Raw genomic sequence first — 22,549 nt, 5'->3', positions numbered from 1 at the left:
TGTGGAAAACAGTATGGCGATTCCTCAAGGATCTAGAACTAGAAATACCATTTGACCCAGCCATCCCATTACTGGGGATATACCCAAAGGATTATAAACCATGCTGCTATAAAGACACATGCACACGTATGTTTATTGTGGCACTATTCACAATAGCAAAGACTTGGAACCAACCCAAATGTCCATCAGTGACAGACTGGATTAAGAAAATGTGGCACATGTACACCATGGAATACTATGCAGCCATAAAAATGTATGAGTTCATGTCCTTTGTAGGGACATGGATGCAGCTGGAAACCCTCATTCTCAGCAAACTATTGCAAGAACAGAAAACCAAACACTGCATGTTCTCACTCATAGGTGGGAATTGAATAATGAGAACACTTGGACACAGGAAGGGGAACATCACACACTGGGGCCTGTCATGGGGTGCAGGGAGGGGAGAGGGATAGCATTAGGAGATATACCTAATGTAAATGACGAGTTAATGGGTGCAGGACAAATGATTTCATCATTTGTAGACAAATGGACTGAACACACCTTGAGACTAGCTTTCTCCCATCTACATTGAGGTGAATGTTACCTAGTACTTCTGAAATATCAAGACAGGATTTCCATGAAATATCGAAACTCTTATATTTGGTGACCCTATGCATAGTTAGATATATCTTTATGAATTAAACTTCTAATACAAATGCCTATTTCTTGAATATCTGTTATCTAGAAGGAGTCCTTTAGTAATTTTAGCCCTTTGCTGGGGCTGCCGTAACAAACTGTGACAGGGTAGGTGGCTTAAAGAGCAGAAATGTATTGACCATGGTTCTGGAGGCTGAAAGTCCACAATGATGGTGTCTGCGGGTTTGGTTTCCCTGCAGCCACTCTCTCGGACTTGGAGACAGCTGCCTTCTCACTGTGTCCCCTTGTGCTCATGTTCCCTTTGCAGGAGCTTCTCTGATGTCTTTATGTGTCCAAATCTTTTTCTTTTATACAGACATCTGTGGGACTGAATTAAAGCCCATTCTAAAGGCCTTTTCTTTTTTTTTTTCTTTTTTAGAGAGTGTCACTTCGTCACCCCAGGCTGGAGTGCAGTGGTGCAATCTCAATTCACTGCAACCTCTGCTGCCCAGGTTCAAGTGATTCTTGTGCTTCAGCCTCCCAAGTAGCTGGGATTACAGGCATGTGCCAGCCTGCCTGGCTAATTTTGTTGTATTTTTAGTAGAGATGGGGTTTCACCATGTTGGCAGGCTGGTCTCGAACTCCCAACCTCAAGTCATCCACCCATCTCGGCCTCCCAAAGTGCTGGGATTACAGGTGTGAGCTACCACGTAAGGGCCTCATTTTAACTTAATTACCTCTTTAATGGGCCTATCTGCAAATAAAATCCTATTAGGAGGCACTAGGGGTTAGTATTTAAATGTATGATTTCTAGGGCGGCACAATTCAGCTCAGTTAAAACCCTTAATAACAATGAATTCTTATCAACCCCTTACTATGAGCCATTACTTCTCGGTGTGTTTGTGGATAGCCTCTTTAAATGATCATGCACATCTGCAAGACTGGAATTAGAATTGTTATTTTACAGAGAGGAAGCTGAAGTTCAGGAGGTCCAGTAACTTGCTCAGGCTCACATATTTATTTCATAAATATCTCTGAGCCCCTACGGTGCTCTTGGAACAATTTTGGTAGTTATCGATGCATCAGTGACAAACAGTGGAAGCCCCTGCTCTTGTACAGTCAGAGAAGACAGTAAATAACTAAATAACCACATACAACGATATCGGATGGTGATAAAAACTCCAAAGAAAAATAAAGGAGATTGTGCACATACAGGAGATCAGGACAGTTTGTTCCGATAAAGGGGAGTTTGAGCTGAGATCCAGTGGAAGCAAGAGAGCAAGGCATGCTGGTTGGCTTCTTGGTGACGGGCACTCCAGGCAGTGCCAATGGCAATGGAAAAGTCTAGGTCCCACGTGAGCAGAGGCTGGGGTGGCATAGCAAAGTGGACTCAGGATGAGGGCTAAGAATGGAGCTCAGAGAGGTCACAGGAGCCAGGTGTGGGGAGCATCCTGTGTCAGGGAAGGATTTTTACTTTTGCCTCCGAGGATGTGGGGTGTGATTGGGGAGCTTTACACAGACTTGGTTTTGAAAGAATCACTGGAGAGGCAATGTGGAAAACACTTAGCAAATGATTTCTGTTAGAGCTGGGGGACAGGATAAGGTGGATCTTTGGGGAATCTTGGTAGAATTCTGGGAATATCCTGAAGGTAGAGTTTGCAGGGTTTGCTGGTGAGTGTGAACAGCAGAGGAGCCAAGTTGCAATCCAAGGTTTCATTCTGAGCAAATGGACAGATGCATTTGCCCAGTCCTATTTATGTTAACTTGCAGCTAAGTATCATCTGACATATCTACTCTCTTAGCCCTAATTCAGTGTCATCACTACTTACCTGAGTAATGACACCAGTGTAGATGCCCTGCCTGTTGTCTTTCGTCATTTTAGGATGCCATGAAGAATCTCTAAGAATTATTGACTAAGGCATAGCTCTTACATGCTAGTTGTTGCCCCTTTCCAACTCACTTGCTCTCTGAAAACAAGGACTGGCATCACAGAGCTAAGATGCAAAACAAAGACTTGAGTCCCAAGCCTCAGTTCTTGAGTCCTACATAAAAGTTTCACACTGTGCCTCACTGACAGTTGCTGGGGCAGTTTGGCAGGGATTTATGCGAAGATTAGATTAAATAATGCATTTGGCCGGGCATGGTGGCTCATGCCTATAATCCTACCACTTTGGGAGGCCCAGGCTGGCAGATCACTTGAGGTCAGGAGTTCGAGACCAGCCTAGCCAAGATGGTGAAACCCTGTCTCTACTAAAAATTAAAAAATTAGCTGAAAAGCGCTTGAACCTGGGAGGCAGAGATTGCTGTGAGCTGAGATTGTGTCACTGCACTCCAGCCTGGTGCAAGAAGTGAGACTCCATCTCAATAATAATAATAACAATAATAATGCATTGAAAGCAAATAACGCCGCCCTATATTTTTCATTAACGGAATGCTGAAGCATGTCTTTTAGATACAGGATATCTACTGCTTTGAATCTTTATAAATGAAAACAGTATGTTTTCTAGCTGAATGCTTTTTATTTTTAAACTTGGGTCCAAGTAAATGGTTTAAAAGTTAACTAAAAGTTATCTTTGCTCATCATATAAAAAATCTGGAGAGAGCTTAAAGTTCATTGATAGCAAACTATTTAGAGGGGAGTGCTAGGCAGATATTCAAACACAAAATAGTAGTAGGTGTCCCAATACAGAGAGATGACATGAAAGCATTGGTGAATTTAAAATGTAAGTCACAGTATAGATTGTAAAGTCCTGTAAAGGTTGTTTTTATTAACTGACCAAAAAAAGAGAAAAGCCCAGAAAAGTACTGGTCATTTTTTTTTGTAAGGAAATTAAGGATTAAGGCGCTATATACATGCTTTTTATTCCATGTTTTCTTTATTATTTGAGTTTGTTTTTCCCCAAGCCCATATCACATCTGTACCTAAATAAGGGGGTTAATTAGAAACAAATAAGATAACTACTATTTATACATTTACATAGAAAAATTACACCATTTTGAGATTCCAAAGCTTCTAGTAGATGCAAGTGCCAGTATTAAGTCTGAGAGAATTACATGGCCAAATACGTAGATGTCACAAATACAGAAAATATCGTAAAGATGAAGAGTTTATGGTGGAGTCAGATCAAAGGCTGTTATACAAAATTATAGGTGTTTTATTACTTCCTTTAGTTAGAGCCAAAAAAAATTCATGTTTAACTCTGTGATACATCCATTTATTCATTTTGTCCACAAGAAAAAATAAACGTAATAGCAACCTCTTTCTTTACCCTGCAATTTGAATATTTCAGACTTGATCGGCTTGGCTGTCCTTTGGATTTATGATATGGCAGCCTCATGAATATCAGCATTGATAAAATATGTTCTTTTAATAAAAACAATTCAAAAGAATAAGTCCACTTTTAAAATGTGCATTTGTTTATTTAGGTTGGTTTATGAGCTCTCACTTTTGTAGTCATTAAATATAACCTGGAAAGAATACATTGCTAACACTGTAATAGGAAAACAAAAATATAAATCTCTGGCTGGAAATGCATCAAATGCCCAGGGAAATAAAGATATGTTTTGCATACTGAGCACGACAGAATGCCATTTCACAATTACAAAATGCCAGACAGGCCGGGCGCGGTGACTCACGCCTGTAATCCCAGCACTTTGGGAGGCCGAGACGGGCGGATCACGAGGTCAGGAGTTTGAGACTATCCTGACCAACACGGTGAAACCCCGTCTCTACTAAAAATACAAAAAATGAGCCGGGCGTAATGGCGACGCCTGTAGTCCCAGCTACTCGGGAGGCTGAGGCAGGAGAATGGCGGGAACCCGGGGGGCGGAGCTTGCAGGGAGCCAAGATGGCGCCGCTCACTCCAGCCTGGGTGACAGAGCGAGACTCCGTCTCAAAAAAAAAAGGAAAGAAAATGCCAGACAGAATACCCATGTTTCAGAATAAGGAACACAAGACTAGAAATTACTGAGTTTTAAACATTTTATGGTTGATTTTGAAATGATTAACAGTAAGTGCTGTAGGAAAGGTATATTTTAGATTTGTATTACAAAATGCCATGTATTAATTTAACTGCTAAAGAAATGTCAGGTTTCAACAGGAGTCACGTGACAAAGAACACCGACTTGTGTCTGGAAATTAACCTTCAAGTTGAACTCTTGAGCTCCTTCCCAGAACCCAAAGTGGGCCACAGTACAAAAAAATCATAAAACTGATATTGACCTTGTTTTATTCTCCGATAAAACCATAGTAATGTCCTCCCTTCTGTCTGCTGCTCAGGGTCTAAACTATCACAAAGACTTATCATCTTAGTCCATTCTGTCTTATTAGGATTCACTTTAACACATTATTATCTTGGCCTTGATATATAATATATTCAAATATGCTTGATAACAACCCAAACTATTTAAGGTATGTAGTAATTCAAGTCACTTGCTCATTCATTCCAGAAATATTTATTGAATGTATTTGTGCAATGTAGACACCATGGTGGATGCAAAGATTGTTCCATTACATAATACAGAAAAAGAGATGGGATTTGAAGAGAAAAGATTTGGGTTCAAATCCCGTTTTGTCTTTTGCTGGTTGGGAAAACTTGGGAAAAATATTTTCTTCCTGAACGATAATAATCTTAATATGACAAATGGAATTAATATGCTAAATATGTCAAAAAGTTTGAGTGATTTTAAAATATTTATAAAAGTTCTTTGTAGGGTTTTTTTGTTTGTTTGTTTTGAGATGGAGTTTCACTCTTGTCTGCTTGGCTAGAGTGCAATGGTGCGATCTCAGCTCACTGCAACCTCCGCCTCCCAGGTTCAAGTGATTCTTCTGCCTCAGCCTCCCGAGTACCTGGGATTACAGGCACCTGCCACCATGCCAGGCTAATTTTTGTATTTTTAGTAGAGATGGGGTTTCGCCATGTTGGCCAGGCTGGTCTCGAACTCCTGACCTCAGGTGATCTACCCACCCCAGCCTGTCAAAGTACTGAGATTACAGGCGTGAGCCACTGTGCCTGGCTGTAGGTTTTACACTTATGTTTACTATTAAATATTGTATTGAAAATGTCATATAGATGGTTTTTTAATAAAAATGAGCAGAAAACATTCAAATTTTTGAGAGGAAAATTCATTTTACATGAACATAATTAGGATATTGGGATGAAAATATCTTACTAAAATGATACAAAACTGTTTACAACTTTCTTATCAAGGTCACACAGAAGAAAATAAAACTCACATGATCGTAACTCAAAGTGGATCATACATTTTTGTCTAACAGGGATTGTCAGATCTCTATTCAACATAGAGTGTCTGGATTTTTGTTTGTGAGCCTGGATGCTTGATTTACATTGTCAGAATCATGAGGGCAGAAGCTTGTCTTGTTCATCACTTTTCTGCCTACAGTGATTGAGACTTCAAGCAAGCTGAGATGTGACAGAGGACAAAAACGAATTCTATTGTAAAACTTTCTTAAACTATCAAAGGATGATTCAGATCCAAGGTTGAGAATAGCTTGCTAAGCTACTTTCTTTCCTTAATAGAACCCAAACCAAAGAAACATATACAGATAAAGTTTGGATACTGCCTATAGTTTATGGGCCAGTTACTTCTTCATTATCTCATTTGATTATTATTGAAAACCCATTATTGGAGTTATGATATTATTTTCTACCATTGGAGCACTGAATCTTGGAGATATATAGTAGAATGATCTCCCCAAGGTTACTTGGTAAATTTTTGTAATCATCCTAACTCCCAAGCGCTGATAGTCCCACTGAGTGCTCTCCATGGATAGGTATACCAGGAGAGAACGTGTAAGTGCACGAAGCAATGTGGAATACAAGTGTAGAATATGCATGATTAAACTCAATGAGGTCATAACAAAGGGCTTCATTTTACATTTATTTTTAAGTTATGTGGGCATATAGTGTGTGTGTGTGTGTGTGTATATATATAAAAATATATATGTGTGTATATATATATAGAGAGAGAGAACATGAGATGTTTTGGCACAGGCATGTAATATGAAATAAGCACATCATGGAGAATGTACATACATCCCCTCCAACACTTATCCTTTAAGTTACAATCCAGTTACACTCTTTATTTTAAAATGTATGCCAACCCTTTAAGAAGTAACTGTTCATTCTCCTGACCAATACAAAAACATCAACTCACATTGCCTTTGAGGATGAGGCATGAATGAGTCAAGGGTGAAGGGCAGAAGGAAGGACAGCTGTTTAATGAATGGACACTTGTGTCTACTATTATGTAACTATTGAAAGAAAATGGGGGTGGTCATCTAAAACTAAAAAATTGATGGTATTATATATATATTTAAAATATTTATCCTAATTCCATGTGAGTATACTTGATATCCCTTTACTTCAAATCATTTTTTAAGATCGTTCACCTATGTTTTAAAATTCTTGGAGTTATGCCTGAGAAGCAGCACCACATCTAGCTGAGGTGGATGCTAGGGACTGTTAGTTACTGTACATATTAATGTGAGCATTTCTGTGATGGAAAGTGTGTAATATGCATATACACCAATAGTAGGACAAGAAGATTTAAGGGAGTGAGAGACCCTTTTGAGGCTTAGAGAAGATGCCAGTTAAGACTTTAGCACTAGGAAAAACTTGATAAAGTAATTCTTCAAGTCATTTCTCTGTGTAGGAGGAAACAGTTCTTGGGGTGACTTTGGTGTCCTTTAGTAACCTCCTTTACACCCTCTGACAATCAGTCCAGGACCGTGAGAACACAGAATGCGTATAATGGGCTGGTCTGTCCTCTGAAGGTCTTCAGTGCTCTCAGAGCAATTACTCAGGCTGCACCATGTGAGCTGTGGACAAGATGTGTTGCTTCTTGTATTTGCATACCTTCTCTTATGAGCTCTATCAATAGCTTTTATAGAAAACAAATTTAATATGTGCACGTAAAAACTGAGAGGGTGTAAATGGTTTGCCCAGCAATTTAAAATGAGTAAAATTTTAAGATAGGAAGAAGACAGAAAAGTGATAATATCAAGTTATTAGAAGTTCTTATTGCTCAATATCATTTGATCTTTAATTTCTAATTTTTCTCAAGTGAAACTGTATTTTGTAAAATATTGTGGTATATATAAGCATACATAACTAGAAGTGCTAGTTTGAGATGGGGTGGGACAGGGAAAGGTTATGTAACAAGAATCAATGATGCCTATTTATACCTTTAATCATAACACATTTAGTGTACGTATCATCTGCCGTTAGAACTGAAGGTACATTAAAAAAACACACACAGACACGCACGCACACACGTGCACACACAGGCAGTACTTCACCCCTTCTAGAATGTACTCTCTGGTGGGAGATACCTGCAAGGCAATGGGGAATCTCACCAGAGTGACTTCCTGGGTCGTGATTACAAAAGCTCAGGTGCTCTCGGTCTAAGTGAAGAGGGCAGTGTATCTATGCTGGGGATTCTCGAAAGACTTTTCATAGGAAGGAAATTGCAGGATTGGATCTGAAGCAAATCTGGCTGAGTGAAGAGGGCAAGTATTCCAGACAGATGTGAGAGTACATTCAAAAGGCTGGAGGCGGCTTCTTGCATGAAAGTTTCAATTCTGAGTGAATACGGTCACTCTTGGGCATTCTCCCAGATTGGGTAACATTCCCTTGAACTTTTACAAAGTCCTCTCGCCATGATCTGTGAAAACAACATGTAAGAAAAAAATGGCTGGTGGAGAAGAATAATTACTCAGAACAACAAGAAACACATTTTCTCTTAGGGTGAGTAAACATGACATACACATTCCTGGACACACAGACACACACACCCGTCACTTCTGTGGGTAATTAACATTTGTTGGTTATCCTTCCATTATCTGAGTAAAATAAAATGTATTTTGGAAAATATGCATTGTATGTTAATAAGCATCTCAATTTCTATGTTCACAGTTTAAAGTGTTATTTTACCAACTATATAGTGATTCTGGTATCACAAACTTACAGAGAATACTGTGTTTTCAGGGGACAGTATGAAGACATTCTTATCTTTAAAATCTTAAAAAACATAAAATCCTGTTAATTCATATTAAATAATTTTGAGATAGCTTAAGAAGATTAAAACATAATTTATAATAGAATTTGAATTTCCCTGAGTATACTGTTAGAAAATGAAATGTGTTTAGCACCCCGTCTCACATTGGTTGACTATAAATGTTGCCTCTGGCTGGTGGAAGAGGTTTCTGAATGGAGTGTGAGACGGAGATAACGAGTCACTTGAAATTGCCTGTTTCTGACCCTAAATCACCATCATAATCATCTTTTCTTTTCTTTCTCTCTTTCTTTCTCTCTCTTTCTCTTCCTTTCCTTTCGTTTCCTTTCCTTTCCTTTCCTTTCCTTTCCTTTCCTTTTCGTTCCTTTCCTTTTCCTTTCCTTTCCTTTTTCTTTTCCTTTCCTTTTCCTTTTCCTTTTCCTTTCCTTTTCCTTTCTGGAAATTAATTAGTGGAAAGTTCTTGGTGAAATTATGAAAAATATATTATTCAAATAATAAGTTTATTTCACTGAAACAGTGAGATTGGGTAAAGAAAGAAAATGTTTATCAGTCTGAAGTAACCTGATTCAGCTATCGCTTTTCACCTTTGTGTCTTTTTAAAGCACAACTTCACAGTGCTTGTCTAGACATTGGAAATTGGCTTTTTTTTTTTTTTTTTTAACGTTTATATTCCCGTCCTTTTTCTAATAAATATTGGAGCAGACATACACATTGTACAGTAAGTTAGAAAATGGGTAATGAAGTCAAGGTGGATATACAAAAGGAGAAGAGGAGGATATCGTGCAAGAATCAGCACAAAGATCTGAATCTGGGAGCAACACCTACCTTTCACTCTGAGATTTCCAGCAAAAAGAAAAGAGAGAAAAGATAATACACTCCGTGATTTCTGAAGCTCATACATACAAAAATAAGTCTCTCTCAGAAAGCCCATACGTTTCATGCATGGAGGGGGCCATGAGTGATGTCCTTGAGCCCTCAATCAGCATCATCCCCTTCGTAAGGATTTCAACTCAGGAGTCACCAACACCAACACAGGATTTCCTTCTAAGGAAGAATTTTTCAGGGGGCAGTTTTGTAATAGAATAAATGTTTTCATTTTTTTAAAGTAGTGGTAACTTACTTAAAATCAGAGTAATAAGACTTTAAACATCACAAAGTCCAGTATTATTTTACAAGTGATTTTTCTATCATTTCAGAATGACATACTTTGTTATCAAAGTGATACTTTGTTATCACACACAGTAACAATACTCACTCTACTAAATAGATCTTAGTATATTTTCTGTATCAACTTCTGACTGTACATGCCTTAAGAGCAGTGACCTGTTCTGAATTATACCTAGCCTTCCAGGCCCATCTCAAATGTGACAGTCTTTGGAAATCTCCTCCTCTATCTGAACAACTGCCACACTCTTGTCCTGTCTTGCAACACTTTTCACATTTGGCTTTTATTGTTACTGATTGTGAACTTGGCACCCTTGTTTTGTGGATAGTCACATTCTAGGGTTCCTACTGATATGGTTTGTGTCTATGTCCCCCTTCAAATCTTATGTTGTATTTAATTTAATTATTTAATTAATTTATTTATTTTTGAGACAGAGTCTCACTCTGTTGCCCAGACTGGAGTGCAGTGGTGCGATCTCGGCTCACTGCAAGCTCCGCTTCCCAGTTTCAAGTGATTCTTCTGCCTCAGCTTCCCAAGTAGCTGGGACTACAGGAGCCCGCCACCACGCCCAGCTAATTTTTTGTATTTTTGGTAGAGACAGGGTTTCACCGTGTTAGCCAGGATGGTCTCAATTTCCTGACCTTGTGATCTGTCTGCCTTGGCCTCCCAAAGTGCTGGGATTAATTGTAATCCCTGGTGTTGGAGGTGGGGCCTGGTGGGAGGTGATTGCTTTCTAATGGTTTAGCACCATCCCCCTACTGCTGTCTCATGATAGAGATCACAGGAGATCTGCTTATTTTAAAGTGTGTAGCACCTCTCCCTTCACTCTCTCTTTCTCCTGGTCCAGCCAAGTAGGACATGCCAGCTTCCCCTTCGCCTTCCATCATGATTGTAAGTTTACTGAGGCCTCGCAGCCATGCTTCCTATAGATAGCCTACAAAACCGTGAGCCAATAAATTTCTCTTCTTCAAAAATTACCCAGTTTCAATGTAAGAATGAACTAATACACCTATTGAACCTGTACACTTGGGGATGCCTAATGAAATGTCTCACACCCTGTTTGCATGAATGTTGGTATCCATCACCAGTCAAAAACTGTGATGCTGACAAAGGATATCTTTCTGTCATTTCTTGCAAGAGTAAAATATTCTTAGGGATTCTGTTGAATGCATTATAGACTTTTAATATAGTAAGGCCTAGGTTAGCATCTAACGGTCACTTTGTTAAAATATGATCCTTGATACCTATTATTCTTTGCAATATCACAATAGTTATGGTGCCTTACCCTTGGTTAAATAAAATCATCTATAAAAAAATTCCTAGACTCTTTATGTAAAGTATTTTTATTGGAGGTTATTACTACAGAGTTTCCCCAAGTAGGATGATCTGGTATTTTCAACTTACATTTATTGAGCAGGGCAGTATCTTAGTATCACGTGCATTTTCTCATTCTAAACAACTGCATTTAGTTTTCATATTTCAATGAGGAAGAAAGAAAACATACTTTGCAAGTTGAAAGCAATCATCTTCCTTGACAATTGATTTAATGTAAATGAAAGCCATATTTACATGTATATATGTGTTCCCATGAACTCCGAATCTATAACCATAATACTTTTTTCAAAGAGTTTTGCCATATTTAAAAGTTGCCCATAAACATTGTCAACAATATCTGCTGATGTTAAGAACAAGTGCTTGATGTGATATTACCCCATGTTCTTGTAATCCTAATGTGCTAAAATTCTATTTAGTTTTATAATTGTGGTCATCTATGGAGCCGCCTCAAAACTCTCCCATGGAGAGGACTCTACTTTCTTTTATAAAAACATTTTTATGCCCTGAGTTATCTTCCTGACTTCATCAGACGCCTGCTGAAGCACCACCTGTCTTTTTGGCATATGAACATAATTTGAAGTGCTGGCTTTGCCTTTCCAGGGCAAATCTAGTGTATTCTATGAACGAGGGGCAACAGGTGTAGCTCTTGCAAGCTGGACCAGGGATGGGGACTGGCGGAAGAGAAGATGTTCCTGTGGAAGAGATGACACTGGCAGTTTTATACCCACTCCCCTTGAAGAGCCACTCCTGCCTGGCACCTATGGCTTGCTGAAAAGATCTAAGCAACTTTGAAATAGGCAGGATGCCATTGTGACAGATGGGTCTCCGTGTGGCCAAGATGCCAAGTATTCTATGCATCAAGTGTCTCTGCTAAAAGTTTGAGTCCCCGCCAGGAAAATCCAAATGGATGTCTGTCTCCAAACCCGGACATAATGTTTAGGGCGTGATGCTCTCCTGAAATCCACTGCCGCCGGGCGTTAACGTTCCCACCTCTGAGGTCTAGGTGGGAAGGTTGGGAACTGCTAGGCCAGAGTTCAGTTGGATACAACAGCCCCCACGCCGTTCCTGCTCCTGCCCTCTACTGGAGACACAAGTCCATGACACCTCAGAGCCATGCTCCTGCCAGGCCTGCTTTTTGCATGGAAACCCAAGAAAAATAAACATATGTTGGGTCTGAGGAAAGGAAGATTGCACGCAGATATGTAGTTTTCGATCTATATTTGACAACACAGTGTAAACAATTTATTTTCTAAAATACAGATCAGAATCTATGATTGTCCGACTATATGTAATCTATTTTAGCAACAGATAGCTTTTTACCATCGCAATAAATCTACATAGGAAAGTCTGCTTTTGGAAGGGGTGTTATGCCTATGAATTGGAATATTTGTGTTAGATTTTTGTTTTTTATACATATTTTATATAGATATTACATATAAATACACAGGTATATGTATGTGTTTATATGCATTTCTCTTACATATAATCATGAGCATGTGAATTCCATTTTCTTCGTTCTGCAACCAGAGTTGGTAAGACTTGACTCGGCCTGACCATATTACATCTGAGAAAACGAATGTATTTAATTAAATTTGTATTCTCCCCACACATGCAGTTTCTCAGGTCTAATATGAATTGAATTAAATACAATAGCTATTGCCCGGTAATTTGACATGAAACCAAAAGTATATCATCATCATCATTTTCTTTGGATAAATGTTCTTTTCCTGTTTTCTGTGACTTGGGAATACCCCCATGTCTGTCTTGTGAGTTCAGGAGGTGAATGTGAAACAGCAGTGGGTGCAACTCCCTGATGTCTACAGGCCTCTGCCACAGCCTTGCCTTACATTGTGGTTATGTGTGAACTCATGCAGGCAGTGACATAAGCTGAGAAAACACATGACTGTCTTGAGTATGAAAATGTCTCGTGTTTATTTCTTATCTCCTTTTCTGAGTTCATTTTTATGGATTAGTGTCCAAACAGAGGATCTGCTACAAAACTTGCAGAAGTTAAAGGCGACCATCACGTTTCTATCTTCCAATTTTTTAAAGTGAAATGCTTCTCTTTCCTCTGCACACTCACCCGCATCATTCCACGGCTTTGTAACAGAAATGATTGCAGCTGTCATATCATAGAGACTCGCGACTCCGCACTTGTGGTTCTTTAACTTTCTATGTACTTTTCAGAAAGAAACTAGGTACGGAGCTCAACTCAAATCAATCATCCATACACTTAAAACTTCCTCTCTGAGTAATTTAGGTAGTGGACTAAGATTTGTTTCTTCAGGAAATATCTTTAAGAAACGGCAGCATCACACCTTATATGTGAAATAATCACGGAATGTATAGTTTAAAATCTTAATTGGCTACAATTAATTAGAACGCTATTTTGTATAGATTCCTTTGGTAATCGCATTAATTAAGAAGAATGCACAGTAATCGAGTTCTATCCAAACAATAATATCCCTTAACAGCTGCTGGCTGGAGAAGCTCTTCTGGTTATGAAGTCCCAAAGAGTCTGGTGGGAAGGTTGGCATGCAATTTGGCAGTGACTCCCTAATTCTGGTAACACATGGACAACTCCCTTGCTTCCAGATTTCTCAATGGTTCTTCCTAAGATTAATTGCAGTCAGGAAAAGCATGAAGATGGAACTCTAATCTGCAAAGTACATCTGGTTGACACAGGACTCAGTCTTGGCCCAGCAACAAATACTGCAAAACATATGGATGGGAGCGTTATTAAATGAGCTGTGGATGCATATGTTGGTGGCATTCCCCTGTAGAGCTCTTTGAGGGCAGGGCTTCTGTTTAAAATAAGACATATGGGGGTAGCTTTCATTCTCTATTTCATGCTAATGGACAATGGGTCATTAATAGCATTCAGTGAAGAAATATTCACTGAGTGTCTGTCCAAGCACTTTACTAGGAATTAGGAAAACAATCGAGAAAGCAATAGTCCCACCCCCAGAAGCATTTCAAGGAACAGAGGTGAGGCTGTAAATAATTACTGAAAGTAATTATAACACCATGTGACAAGGACAGCAATGGAATCCACAAAACTGTGGCATGAAAGAAAGAGAAACAACTTGTATTGCCTGAGGGAGTTTGGGATGTACCTCACAGCAATGCTACTAGGTTTGCACCAACCTAATCTTTACAAGATGCCCCCGTGCCTGTCCTGAGTGGTGGACTCTGCTTTGCTTTGTGATCCCTCACGACTATTTTAAAGCAGCTGGTGCTGGCCAGGTATGGTGGTTCATGCCTGTAATCCCAGCACTTTGGGAGGCCGAGGCAGGTGGATCACTTGAGATCAGGAGTTTGAGACCAGGCTGGCCAACATGGTGAAACCTCATCTCTACTAAAAATACAAAAAAAAAAAATAGCTGGGTGTAGTGGCGGGTACCTGTAGTCCCAGCTACTTGGGAAGCTGAGGCAGGAGAATTACTTGAACCCAGGAGGTGGAGGTTGCAGTGAGCCAAGGTTGCTCCACTTCACTCCAGTCTAGGTGACAGAGCAAGACTCTGTTCCCTCGATGCCCCCACACCCCGCTCGCAAAAAAAAAAAAAAAAAAAAAATTGCTGGTGCTTTATGTGATTTTATGTCATTTGGCCTCCAAAATTTCAAACTAATAGAAAGACATTGGTGGTTATCCTGTTTCCCTTAGACCAAAAACATAAATAAATAAAAGTACTAAACTCTTTGGTTCCTGACCTACATGTCATAGGTATTTACAAAGGAAGCAAAGAAAACTTGAGCTAAAATAGGAAGGCAGGCTTTGGAGAGTGTTCATTTCAGACCACCCCAGTGAAGTCACTAAAGGCAGGATTGAGAGGAGCTATGGGGCCTCTGGCATGAAGGCTCCAGCCCCTTGTATGGAAAGAGTTTTCCAGAAAGGCTCGCCTCCTGTTCTTATCTTCAATCCTTGTCCAGCCTTTGTACAACGACATTGATCTATACTACAACCCCACAGTAAGTTTTCCTGTTAAAAAAGAAAAAAAAAAAAAAGCAGAAAATGATTTCTTAATGTAAGTAATTCTTCCCTCTTCTTTTATTAGATTCTGATTCTTTCCACGTGATTTTAGTACAATCTACTGTCTTCGCATGTTCTTGCCAATGATGTCAGTGTTCGCTCTGGAAGCAGGTCTCCACCTCACTCAGTAAGAGGACTTTTCTAATTTTACACGTTGTCTTTTTTTTTTTTTTTTTTTTTCTTTTTTGAAGCTATGTTGAGTACTAGAAAAGTACAGGATCTGAAATTGGAAAGAACAGGGATTTAGGTTTTTTTTCTTTTTCTTCTTTTTTTCCTATAAGAAAGGTTACAGAAGGCCGGGCGCGGTGGCTCAAGCCTGTAATCCCAGCACTTTGGGAGGCCGAGGCGGGTGGATCACGAGGTCAGGAGATCGAGACTATCCTGGCTAACACGGTGAAACCCCGTCTCTACTAAAAATACAAAAAACTAGCCGGGCGTGGTGGCGGGCGCCTGTAGTCCCAGCTACTCTGGAGGCTGAGGCAGGAGAATGGCGGGAACCCGGGAGGCGGAGCTTGCAGTGAGCCGAGATCACACCACTGCACTCCAGCCTGGGAGACACAGCGAGACTCCGTCTCAAAAAAAAAAAAAAAGAAAGGTTACAGAAGAAAGACAAAAGAGGACATACTTCTTGTGGAGACATTATTAAACTGAACTTTCTGGGTAGGGCTTAACATAGTACAAGGTAAAATATGTTGCCACAAGATACTTGTCTAGTAATTTTTCTGATGAGCTTTTCGTAAGCCTCAGAGAGGTATTGTCAAATTTACTTGGAGAGAAATGGGGAAACACCCAGAGGTTTAATGAGCAACTCCAAGCCCAAAGTGAATTCAGCTGGTGGCCTCTTTATTGGAAACCCAAGGAGAAACCAACATGTGGTTTACCAGCCCCTTGCTAGAGTTGCTTCAGTTTCTGGGTGGTTATAAAAACTTTTATCAGCCTATTTATGCAGACTTCCAAGGAGTTATTTAGCGTGTAAATTATATGAACATTTCCTCACAGGAAGTCAAAATGCTTCTGTCAGGAGGGTTCTGAGATCCCTGGATGCAGGTAGGGGCAGGTATTACCAGTAAAGTTTGGCCCTGACTTGGGATTAAGGAAAATTGTTAAGCAATGTTAACGACATTGAGGTATAGGCCTACACCTTAATCACATCATATTGGAAAAGTGTATTCATGGGACCTGGATAAATATGCTGTGTCAGAGGCCAAGGGAATTACCTAACAAATCTGGAGAAAGACCAACAGAATGTTCCCCAGTGATTTTCAAAAATAATTGTCTTTCATCTGCATATTGGTTAAGTTATTCTTTCAGCACCTGATGAACCACTTTATCCAGTATGTATAGACAGAAATTATGACTGGTGGACAAAGGTCATTTGAAACTGATGGAGCAGACAAAATTTGAAAAGCAAAAATCTTTAATGTGCATTGGTATTAGTCCATTTTCACACTGTTGATAAAGACATACCCAAGACTGGGGAATTTACAAAAGAAAGAGATTAAACCTCTTACAGTTTCACATGGCCGGGGAGGCCTCACAATCATGGTGGAAGGCGAGGAGGAAGCAGCAAGTCACGTCTTACATGGATGGCAGCAGGCAAAGAGAGTTTGTGCAGGGAAATTCCCCCTAATGGAACCATCAGGTCTCCTGAGGCTTATTCACTACATGAGAACAGCATGGGAGAGATCTGACCCCATGATTCAGTTACCTCCCACTGGGTCCCTCTCACAACACATGGGAATTCAAGATGAGACTTGGGTGGGGACACAGCCAAACCATATCAGTTTGATGACTATTTGATGACATTTTTCAACTGGATGACTATATTTTCCCACCTTATAAGGTCCTTGTTGGGGTAACACAATATATAATTATCTGCTTTATTAATTTTTAACACTTTCACAGAATATCTTAAAACACATTTCTATGGACTGAAGGTTTGTGCCTCCTCCAAAATTAATATGTTAAAATCTAATCCCCCAAATGGTAAAATTTGGAGGAGGAGACTTTGGGAAGTGATTAGGTCATGAGGAGGGAGCCTTCATGAATGGAATTAGTGTCTTTATAAAAAAAACTTCAGAGATTCCTTGTCCTTTTTACCATGGGGAAACACAGAGAGAAGATGCCTTCTAGAAACCAGGCAAGAGCCTGCATCAGGCGACAGGTCTGCTAATAACTTGATCCTGGACTTCTCAGCCTCCAGAATGTTAAAAATAAATTTCTATTGTCTATAAGCAATACAGTTTATAGTATTTTCTTATAACAACCAAACTTGACTAAGGTACATTAACATTGACGGAAAAACCTTAGAACATTGTATAAATCAAGATATATGTGTTGACTGTTCACTGTGATGAGATAATACAATGGAAGTGTAAATAGTCACATTTCCCAAGATGAATAATAATTTAGTCCAATATAACAAGTGTGTGTGTGTATAATGAAACACAATTTGAAATATATGTTCTGCAACATAACATTACAACTGATATAAAAATTTAGACCATACTGTAATTAAGGTTCGATCCTAAGTAACATCTGATTTTATGAGTTACAGAAAGTGGGAGTTAAAATCTGAGGTGCTATTAGTTATTCGTATATGCTGAAACATTTCAATCATCGATAAAGTTTAGAAAAGATAAATAATATGGTAAAATCATCCATGAGACTTCAGTTTCAGCTGGTCATGTAAAGGGCTCATTCCCATCCTCATAACAAGAAAAAGCTGGGCAAAGCCAAAATCAATGACTTCTCTGAACCCATCAGAGAACTGAGGTTTCAGGTTAAACTGCCACCTGAAAATGAAGGACAGGTGGGTCCACAGAGTCACAACCAAGACAAGTGTACATAGATCAGAGGCCATAGGAGCCATGTACAGGTGGGATCACTTAAATGGTCCCTTTCATGACCTGCTGGAGGCAGTGGTGTGAGAGGGAGAAAATCGGGGCGGGGGGAGTGCAGTCTTAGGAGGCCCCTACACTCATTGTCTTTACTTCTAGGAACCCCACCAAGTGCTCACTGTGAAAATTCCAGGAATATCCCTTCTTACCTCTGGCAGGTCAAGGAAAAATGGCCATTATGAAGTATCCTAGATCCTTCTACATCACAAAGGCTTTCTCTTTAGGGAAAAATCTCTGCTAGAAGGTTATGAGGGAAGGGTGTTACTTCCATGTCAGACGGATCCCTTTAGCCTTCCTGTCTTGCTAGTGGAAAATTCATACTCAGTAGGTGTCACGGCTTCAAGGAAATCAAATGGGAATGCTGTAAGTGGGAAAGTAGTAGAAGGCAAGGAGGAAAAAGGAACTATTTTGTTGGGAAAATTTTCAGAAACATCATAGCCTCGAAACACAGGATCCCTAAAAGACTCACAGCTAGTAGGAAGGTTTTTAAAACACTCTTCCATCCCTCAGTACCACAGCAACAGGCCTCCTGCATTATAAGAGTGGATTACAGCAGAATGCCCTGCAAGGCAGAGTCTTCCCTAAAAAGAAAATCAAACCCTCTGACACCTATAGCTACAGCAAGCAGTAAACATAGCCCAACTCCTAGTCCTATTAACACAAATCTTCATGCTCAAGTCCTGTTTATCTCATTTTTTATTAACCAATACATGTCAGCCTTTTACCGAAAACAAAACAAAACAAAAAAAGCAGGGGGCATGCTAAAGGCAAGAAAAATACATTCAGAAGAGGCAATGCAGTGGAATGACTGAGATTTGAGAGATATGTTGACATTGCCAGTCAGGGAATTTAGAACAATTATGATTTACCAGATATTTTAGATGATAATGATTAGTATGCTTATAGTGCTAATGGAAAAAGTAGACAACATGTAAGAGCAGATAAGCTATGCAAGCAGAAACATGAAAACTCTAAGAAAGCATCAAAAGGAATTACTAGAAATGAAAAAAAAATGACAGAAATGAAGAATACCTCTGATGGACTCATTGCTAGACTGAATACAGCCTAGAAAAGACTCTGATGGACTCATAGCTAGACTGAATACAGCCTAGAAAAGACTCAAGGAGGTTGACTGTTGTTGAATAAAAACTCCCCACAGTGAAATGAAAAGAAAAAGAAAAGAAACACAAAACAAAGAAAAAAACCAGGACATCCAAGAACTATGGAACGGTTTCAAAAGGCATACCATAAAATTGATTGGAGTACAAAAAGAAGAAAAGGAGAGCAGAGAAACATATAGATTTGAGGAATATACTGGGAGCTTTCCAAAATTAATGATAGACACTAAACTACAGAACCAAGAAGCTCAGAGAACATCAAGAATTAGAAATCCCAAAATATCTACACCTACCTATATCATATTCATACTTCACAAAACCAGAGACAAAGGAAACCTTGAAAGAAGTCAGGAGGAATACTTTACCTACAGAAGAGCAAGTATAAACACTACAGCAAATTTCTTATCAGAAACTATGCAAACAAGAAGAGAATGGAGCAAAATATTTAAAGTTTTAAAAGGAAAAATACAACTACCTAGAATTCTGTACCCAGCAAAATTATATTGCAAAAGTGAAGGACAGAGAAGAATTCCACAGAGAAACAAAAACACCTCAAATTAAGCAATAGAAAACTATTATACGTTCCACAGAAGTAAAGTAATTACTTTAAATGTAATAGTTCCCAGATGGTATTCTAGTCCTTGTGTATTAGACTATCTATGCCTATATCTGAGTCATGACCTTACTTTTATTTTCTACCAAATGATTTTAACTCACTTAAAGCAATTATTTGTTATGACTGCAGGATATAATTAATAAACAATGGCCAAAGTAAGATGGCTCCTGTCTGAGATGGCTCATGTGAGATGGCTCATGTCTTTGGGAGGCTGAGGAAAGAGGATTGCTTGAGTCCAGGGGTTTCAGACCAGCCTGGGCAACAAAGCAAGACCCCCTCTCTACAAAACAATGAAAAAAAAAAATAGCCGGGGATACTGGCATGTGCCCGTGGTCCCAGCTACTCTAGTGGTTGACTAGGAAGATCATTAGAGCCTGGAAAATTGAGGCTGCAGTGAGTCATGTTTTTGCCACTGCACTTCAGCTTGGTAGCAGTGAAACCCTGTCTCAAAAACCAAATAAACAACAACAACAAAAAATCAACAAAAAACAAAAACCAAAAATAATTTAAAAAAATTTTTCCATTTAATTCTAGTAAGAGTGTTACGAGGTTAGGATTTTTATATTTATTTTACAGGTAAAGATGCCTAGGTTTAGAATATTTATGTAATTTGCCCAATGTCCTATTTGCAGTAATTCATACTTGAGGGATTTTAACAGAGGACCTTCTCATTTAGGAGTCCACGCTTTTAGCCATTTTGTTTGAAGGTTAATAGTGGGAGAGTTCTTTTTGGGTTTTACAGTAGAAATCAATGTAGAGGGTACATCACAAAATAGGGAATAATTTATTCTTAAAGTAGAGAAGTAGCTTTTCACTAGGAAGATTTCAAAAAGAGTAAAAGTTGTGGAAAAAATAGAGGAACAGGGAAAGTGATTTAAGTAAGAATATTTCATCTTTATTCTCTAACTCTTGCACACACAGAAAGCAGCAATTATCTTAACTGTGGCTTGTTACATACCAAACAAAAAATGGAACATTCTCTCACACTATGTTAAATGCAAACATTATGATGGCACTTTAAGACATATAGATGAATTAAGTCTTGAATAAGTACAATTGTACTATATTTAGTAGGCAAGTCATTTAGGAAAGACTAATAGGAAAATACCTACTAATATAGTCAATTTCCACATTTACTCACATTGTGAAACTAAAGGTACTTTCAAAAAAGAAACTCAAGGCTAGGCACAGCGGCTCACGCCTGTAATCCCAGCACTATGGGAGGCCGAGGTGGGACGATCACAAGGTCAAGAGTTCAAGACCAACCTGGTCAGCATGGTGAAACCCTGTCTCTACTAAAAAAATTACAAAAATTAGCCGGGCATGGTGGCACACGCCTGTAGTCCCAGCTACTCAGGAGACTGAGGCAGGAGAATTGCTTGAACCCAGGAGGTGGAGGTTGTGGTAAGCCAAGATTGTGCCACTGCACTCCAACCTGGTCGACAGAGTGAAAAAAAAAACAAAAAAACAAAAAAAAACCCCTCAAAATGTAATAGCTTCATTGAAAAGACAAACTTATTTAAAATATTTGGAAGAAAAAATGAAAAAGTAAAGTATGTGAAATCATGTAAGAGGACGTATTCCTTTGCTACAAAAAAACTTAATGAACACAGTCCTTGGTCCTTTAAGTTGCTGGGGCCAGACCACCTCTATTCATCCCTTTGAGTCCTCAGTGCTTTACCCACAATAACATAAGAGTCAAGAATGTGTTTTAAATGAAAATAATACTTAATAAAACATATAAAGAGTGTTACTTGAATAATGTATTTGTTTTGCTAACATTTACTTTGAAAAGAGTTGAGGAAGTGCCATCTTCAGAACTTAGGCAGCAAATAGTTTCTTCTGCTACTGAAAGGGTTATTATTTATTTATTTGTTTATTTATTGACAGAGTCTCGCTCTGTCGCCCAGGCTGGAGTGAGTGGCGCCATCTTGGCTCACTGCAAGCTCCGCCCCCCGGGTTCCCGCCATTCTCCTGCCTCAGCCTCCAGAGTAGCTGGGACTACAGGCGTCGCCACCACGCCCGGCTAATTTTTTGTATTTTTAGTAGAGACGGGGTTTCACCGTGTTAGCCAGGATGGTCTCGATCTCCTGACCCTGTGATTAGCCTCCCAAAGTGCCAGGATTACAGGCGTGAGCCACCGCGCCCGGCAGTGAAAGAGTTATTTTCTAGACTCAACTGTTCCCAGAGTAAAATTCCTTTTGAACGAAGAGTGCAGGTAGCATCTAGAAACCTACCATATATCCTACCAGGATAATTTGATTATTGGTCAGCTCCAGAGGTGAGAGGGCCTGAAAGTTTCTTACAGTATATTTTTTTAAATATACTATTTATTTTAATTTCTCCGATCAGACTTCCTGCCAAAAGCTGTTTTGCCGGAAGTATTTAAAGGCAGGAAGAATGAATGGGGTTTGGGAGACTGGGACTGGTCGAAGGAAAGAGTGGCTCTGAGAAAGGGAATTAGAAGTGAGAATAATAATTTTAAAGATAGTAAGATTTTTTTTTTCTTTAGAGAGGGATGATAGGGTATAGATGGAAATAATGTGTATCCTGTTTTAGAATGTCTAAAGCAGAAAGTGAGTCTTTCACTATGTGTACATATATATATATTATAAATATATAAATATACACCGTGTGTGTGTATATAATAAAGCTAAGCGTCTAATGAGAAGAAATGATAGCCTTTATGATATTATTTGACACAGTGGGTTATCCATTAGACTCTGTGCACCC

At 39.2% G+C, this 22,549-nt stretch overlaps 1 protein-coding gene and 1 long non-coding RNA gene across 3 annotated transcripts in view; both read left to right on the top strand.

Moving 5' to 3' along the window:
* Positions 1 to 22,549, top strand: part of CSMD1 (CUB and Sushi multiple domains 1) — a 2,045,798-nt gene that overhangs the window by 67,995 nt on the left and 1,955,254 nt on the right. The window lies entirely within an intron of this gene.
* On the top strand, positions 14,995 to 18,650 carry LOC141407549 (uncharacterized). The gene is made up of 2 exons (XR_012416999.1): positions 14,995 to 15,467; positions 15,778 to 18,650. It is a non-coding gene; the product is annotated as an uncharacterized lncRNA (long non-coding RNA).

Source organism: Macaca fascicularis, chromosome 8, assembly GCF_037993035.2.
Source record: "Macaca fascicularis isolate 582-1 chromosome 8, T2T-MFA8v1.1".
Classification (NCBI taxonomy): Eukaryota; Metazoa; Chordata; class Mammalia; order Primates; family Cercopithecidae; genus Macaca; species Macaca fascicularis.
Note: the sequence above shows the minus strand (reverse complement) of the source record. Positions and strands in the feature narration are given on the sequence as shown.